Here is a 7,383-nt window from a genome sequence, read left to right as displayed (position 1 = left end):
AAAAAAAAAAAAAAAGAACTCGGAGCCTACCCTAAGTTAGAGGTGACTAGGCCATAGTCAACCACGCTGGCCAAGTGCGGGTTGGTTGACTTCACATATATCTTTGAATTTCTTCTCAGATATGTGCAGGTTGCATCACGATGTTTTCCTTCACCGAAAGAACGTCAGATAAATGTACATATGTAAATCGTAAATCGAAAAACACATTGGTACGTGGCGGGATTCGAACCCAGGACCTGTAGATTGCAAGTGAAGTGCTTGACCCCTGAGCCACCGACGTTCTCTTTTACGAGTACATGTGAGAAATTTTAACTACTATAACTTTTTGAAGATTTCCCGTGACCTTTTGAGACCAAAATTACGTTTAAAACATATTGCTATCTCTGTTTTCTCAAAGATAATGACAGGGATGACGATATGTTTTATACAGAGATTTTGTTCTCAGAAACAAAAGGGTAAATAGGGCTTATTAGAAGTAGGAATGGTTTAAGCATTTTTGTATTGAAAATCCTTAGCAACGATTCTCTGAGTAATTAAAAATTACTTGTTGTTTTTTAAAAGCAAGCATAATTTATAAAAGCAGTAATTAGTACCTTGCAGATGTAAAGGAATTAAATAGCTCTACTAATTTCCTAATTCAGATTTAGCTTTTAATGAAACAGAACGCCACGGAAAATTAGCCTCGCTTTTGTTACCTAAATACGTTAAGTGAATTTCATTTACTAAACTGCATTTAGAATTTTGAATTACAGCCTAGGATTTACATGTGGTTAGATTTTCAAGAATCATTAACGGCTCTCTTCATATACTAACTAATTCACTAGCTGACGCCCGCGATTTCGTCTGTGCGGAATAAAAAAATGTGATTAGTAGCCTTTGTGGTCGTCCAGACGATGTTCTACATCTAGGCCAAATTTAATCGAGATTCATGAAGCCATTCTGGAGATACCTTCAAACAAACATCCATCTAAACATTCGCATTTATAATATTAGTAAGATTATGTACAAGTTTACCTACACGATTGGCCTTAGAGATATAAGATCTTACTTCTTACTAATCTTAGTAAATTTATAAATGCGAAGGTTTAGATGGATGGATGGATGTTTGCTTAATGGTATCTCCGGAACGGCTCAAAGGATCTTGATGAAATTTTGCACAGATGAAGATCATACTCTGGAAGAACACATAGGCTACTTAGAAAGTTTTTTTTTAATTTCGCGCGGACGGTGTCGCAAGTAACGGCTAGTATACAATATGTTTTCATAGATTTGTTCAATATTTGTCCATGGCAGGTGATTTCTTTATTAAATACGAGTCACTCCTACTAATACAAAAATGTATATCTCCTTACCTTCTATCCACTCCATCCGACGAAGAAACTTAAAACAAAAGCATCAAATTTCAAAGCAACAGATGTTAGGGACTGGCTTAATGAAATAAGGTACGGCCCGAGTTGACGGTGCGCTTATTTCGGGCACAAAGGATGGATATTTAATATCGGGGACTTTTTCACAAAAAAAAAATAATCTTGTTACCTTCTCGCTTGACGCTGCTTTAGTATGAAAATTTAGCTGTTTTATTAACATTGTTATATATTATTTAAAAGTCTTTGAACTTACTATTCAATCATCTTTCGAATCAGATTTTTATGGATGAAAAATTAGTAATGAAAATACATTTATAATGGAATATCAAGTAGATTCGTAACTGCGGTTAGTTAGGTACATTTTTATATTATAACTAGCTAAAGCCCCCGACTCCGTCTGCGCTGGATTAAAAAATACATAGTAGCCGCTTCTCAGATTTACTGGATATGCATATAAAATTTCATAAAAACATTCAAGCCGTTTCGGATGGCAATGGTAACTAAGATGACACAAAAATTTTATATATATATATAATATAGAAATCAATTCCTGTTCGTACTCTCGCTAAAACTCGAGAACGGTTGAACGGATTTATCTTATTTTGATCTTGAAATGTTCCTGGAGGTCTAGGGAAGGTTTAAAAGTTGAGAAAAATTCGAATAATTGCCGGGAAATAATTAATTTTTTTTCACGTGTACGGAGTCGCGGGCGACAGCTAGTAAGATAAAATAATGTTTAAGACTACTCAGTCTTGATTAGAGAAGATTTTTTATTATAAAAATTATGATTACTACGGTGTTTATATATTGCACTCATGTCAAATAAAGTAGACGAGTTCTTACATTTGTGGAATGAAATGGAACGTCTCATTTTCTCTGATAAGGTCGCAACGTAACATGTTGTTATACTTGTTTCGTTATTTTGTTCTTTTTGTAATATCGGAGCTATAGTCAATTTTATTTCGTCGTTATTTAAAATATGAAATAGTTATTTTGAAAAGAACTGGAATCTTGCAAAATTTGATATGATTTTTTTTATCTTTAATTTATTAAAAGTTCCAAAAGTCATTTTTAATCCTTAATCGAATATTGATGTGGGCGCTTCAATCAAGCTTTGAAAAATAATTATCTGGCGACAGGTTGACGAGGGTCACTTTTACTAATAAATTAGATATTAAAATTCCCATTTTCCTCCGGCTATTGATTTGAAGCTAAATTGTTTAAGCGGTTCGATGAATTCAATTACAACATTCAGAAAATAGACCAACCTCGTCGTACACCTGATTGAGTCAACACAACACGACATATTAAAGATTATATTTGGCACGTCGAGTACAATGACATTTCTTTGAACGACGTGCCAACTTAATCTTATGTATAAAATTCTCGTGTCACAATTTTCATTCCCAAACTCCTCTGAAACGGCTTGACCGATTCTCATGAAATTTTGTGAATATATTGAGTAGGTCTGAGAATCGGCCAACATCTATTTTTCATCCCCCTAAATGTTAAGGGTAGTCCCACCCCTATTTTTTTTATTTTTTAGACAAACACGCGGACGGAGTCGCGGGCGACAGCTAGTATAGTCTAACAATTAGTCATCTGCAAGCATTTAATCTTCATCTTCTAACTGTGGGTTTCTGAAATCAAAATCTCTGCTTAAAACATATCGTCACGCCTGTCATTGACATTTGACAAAACATACATAAAACAATTTGTGGGATGAACGGGGATTTTGGTATCAGAAATCTACGGTAAGTTATATAAATTAGTGTCTTACAGATTTTAGAAACGTCTTATATTAATTGATATAAAAAATTGTTTCAAAGGTTTCTGGTTCCATTTTATATTTATTTTTAAATGTATTTCCTTATTTAATGCTGGAACTAGCCATCGTAATAAGAATAAGCTGAATTCATTTCGCTGCTTAACGGAAATTACTTGCTCCACGGCACCGGCGTCTATTACTGAGCCATCCATTTTCTTAACAGGATATTGGCAAAGAGATTGTACAGAAATCTTCAGATAACAATTTCATATATTTCCAATAAAATCTTATCAAACTATAATAAGTTATTTGAATATCAGGACTAGAGGTAAGAGTCGCTGATATATTGAACGCGCGAAAGGCAAATCTTCACCTTTATGTTATTAACATACAACTACGAACTCGGTCCGCACGGGATTAAAAAAAAGCCTCATCAGTCAATGTGTTCTTCCAGACTATGCTCTACATCCGTGTTAAATTTCAACGAGATCCATGATGTCATTCTGGAGATATCTTCTAACAAACATCCATCCAAACATTCGCATTTATACTCGTGCGCAGCTTTAACGATGGCTTAATGATGTCACGTGTTAAGTGGCCGTACTAATCAGACGTGGTCGGTGTTAGCGAGAAGTTAGACTAATAACATGTGTTTGATTGCTAAATACATGTTATATATGTTTATTGCTTTTCTTTATTTTAACTCTATGTAGCTTTTTTATTTTATAAAATTACTTCGTTCTTCCAGACTATGCTCTATATTTTAACAGTGGTAGAGCCCGCTTTAACATCTTCGCACGAATTGGCCTGGCTCGCCCGGTGAAATACCACGACCACACAGAAGACAAGCGTCAAGTGGAAGCAATTCCGCGTTTCGTCTGATGAGTGTGCGTCCCGGAGGCCTAATTTAGTCCTCTTTCCCTTCCCACCCCTTTTTTATAAGGAAAGGATGGGAAGTGGAAGTGGACTTTCCGGATGAGAGGATGCATGGGAAAGGAAGATATTTGCTTTCTGTGCATCCTCTCCTCTGTAGATTAAAGGTAGGCAAGGCATATGCAATTGCGTATGTCTATGGGTAACGGTCAGGGGTTTAGGTGGCCGCTTGCTCGTTTGCCACCTTATGATATAAAAAAAAATGATACCTTCAAATAAATATCCATCCATTCATTCATACATCTAAGCATTCACATTTAATATTAAGATTTTATTAATATATTACATTTATTTCTATCTCATAGTAGTAAGATCACATAGTGAGAATTTTCTTCGATGTTTTTCTTAAGAATATTCTCGCCACAAAATGGAACTTAAAGTGAGTAATAAATTGAATTTAGAATGTGTCGAATACAAAGGCGACCCTTTTCAGTATCTCCCCTGCCGCGGTGCAATATTTTATGGAAATATTTTTAAAACAACATTCGATGCATGTATTTTTATATTTGTTTATACAACATTTTTGTCCGGGATTTCCACTGTAAAGCAATGCGTTACATAGTGTCATCTCTGTCATTCTCTTTGAATAAATAAAGATGACTATATTTTTGTTTGTGTATTTAAGTCAAAACTAACAAGATGATTTAAAAAATGAGTTTTTTTTATTATTGACAGCCATGACTTTCATCTTCATTTTATCAAATAAAAGTTCAGAAAGTTTATATAAAAGTTTCATCAACTAATGGAACGGAAAAACTGAATAAGCCAATATGCTTACACGAGTAAAGTTAGAAATCTGTAACTTCAGCAATGAGCCAAATGTGCCGCTCATTCGTACACTTTCAATAAGACGGCTGATGTTAATAAACACGAAGCTGACATCTCAAGGTTTACTCATTTCACAAGTTCTTTCGTTTGTCTTTTGTTATTATGAGTAGTGCTCAAAGTGACTTTTATACATGGACAGGCTATAAACCGGATAATTTTGTGCCTATTTGATTTCCGCCATTTTGGCGCTGACTGTTGCGGGTTGCGGTGGTGAGGATGCGAACTAATAAGATAGAACAACTGACACGAACTTCAACTGGCGCGTTTAAGTAGGAACGAAAATAAAGCTGTTATTTCCATAAGACCCATACATTTATAGAGATTACTGACACCAAATAAAGGTTATTAAGTTAGTGTTTTTACGTAACTTTTACTGCCGACATACCCGTATAAGAAAATATTGTTATCTCTATTTTGTCAAGGAGAATGAACGGGATGACTATATATTTTTACGTAACCGTTTCGGAGGTGGAACTTCAATCTTATATTTTGGTACGGTTTGGTTTTAGACGCGATAGTATTTTGGTTACATAAGTATCAATGTTACTCTATATGTTTTTAATATTTTTTCTCTATTGTATTGTAAAAAAAAAAGTTTTAAAGCGTTGCATATGCGCCAGTTACGTAATATTTTTTACTATACGCGTCTGGAACTCTTTTGCTATTTTTCTATTATGTTAAGTTTCTCGGCTGTGGTAGTGACAGGTTATTTAGAAAACCATTAGCGCTAGATAAATTTTAATAAAGCAATTCTAGTCTCCGGTTATTTGTGGGATAAAGAACAAAGGATTTCTTTCCGTAAAACCTTCGCAGAACAGTTTATTTAGCGTTAGAAAATAATTTCAAAAAGGTATGATAAATAAATAAAAATCAAAATATCATATTTTTCTTTGACGATTTTTTTTTGTTTTGGAGTTAAGTCTTCAAATAGCCCAGTCATCTACGGGAAAGACACGGTTAGGTTATTTGTGCATTGACTAAAACCCTCAGTGGTCATTCTCTAGTTCAACTGATCCTGGGGTTTCCAAAGGAACGCACCGGTACAGTTTTTTTTACCTAGACTCGGACATCAGACCTAAAATGTGGTCATACTTTATGCAACATATTTATTAAGTACGATAGTGACCTTGAAAATTAAAATCCACTGTAAAAGAATTAAAAAAAGTTGTTAAATTCTTTTGCAAGATTTTGGTAGAGATTAAAATGTAGTGACCGCGTCTGAGCAGGCGAGGCGACCCTCGTCACATTGCTAGAATATAATTATTTATTGCGGCTTAATTTCTACGTCCAAAGCTTTAATTAAGAGAAATTCTCGCCGTGGATAGATAATTTCGGTATAGCAGTAGGTATTATTTTAATTGGCAATATTAAGGTGTTAATTTCATCACGATAGCAGATTTTAATGATTCAATATAACAGAATTATTTATTATTGTGGTGTTGGAAATAATATTTACTGAAAAACAAAAATCATGTTTTATATATTACTAGCTATCGCCCGCGATTCCATCCGCGCGGAATAAAAAAACTTAGTAGCCTATGTGTTCTTCAAGTTTATTTCTACATCTATGCCAAATTTCAGTGAGATCCATGGAGCCGTTCTAGAGATACCTTTTAACAAACATCCATCTATTCATCTAAGCATTCGCACATATAATACGTTCGAAAATTCAAAAACTTTAGGTGTTAATTTTAAGTTAAAGTTACAAGTTATCAATGTTTAGTAAAGTAAACAGTTTGCTTTCAAAACTTATTAATGTAAATCTCTACGTACTCACTTCACAAAGTATTGAAACTATTTCCTAACATATTCTAACTTAACCGACGTTTGTATAATATCAAACGGCTAAGTTACAACCAATTAATTGTCGAGAAGCTCGTTTGATACAAACTTGAATTGTATTTATTATATTTCATTTAACATCTGTTATATCTGCCTCAGAGATTTCTACAATAAACATTTAACTCGTATAAAAACGGCTAAACACTCACGTATATTCGTCCGATGACGGCACCGACTAGTTTCGACCCTAACGGGTGGCCCTTAATCAGGAAACTTGAACAGTGGAACTACTTCCACTAAGTGGATAGCCGCACGACCCTGACATTTTTAAGCGGTTGCGCCATATCTGTCTTCATACGAACACAGTGGTGCGGCTAAGTGCGAAGTGGAAATAGGTAGTAAGAAAACAATTTTTAGAGACAGTCCACACAATCATGGGTGAAGAAATATTTTAGATGGAACTCATCTCGGACACAAACAACGTTCCCACAATTAATGCTAAGCTTTGAAACTATGTGAGATGGGTCTAATGGAATTAAGTTGGGGAATGTCTTGTCGGATTGTTTTCATATCTCGCATGTCTTAAACTTGTCGTAGCATCTCTAAGGGATTGGATTTATTTGATATCGTCATATTGAAATGGATACTCAAATAACTTACACATTTTGTGTAGAACAAATTAATATTTGTTGGATGTAATCGTCC

Source organism: Papilio xuthus, unplaced genomic scaffold (genome assembly GCF_000836235.2).
Source record: "Papilio xuthus unplaced genomic scaffold, Pxut_1.1 DF826115.1, whole genome shotgun sequence".
In the NCBI taxonomy this organism is placed as follows: Eukaryota; Metazoa; Arthropoda; class Insecta; order Lepidoptera; family Papilionidae; genus Papilio; species Papilio xuthus.
This window is presented reverse-complemented; position numbering follows the sequence as displayed.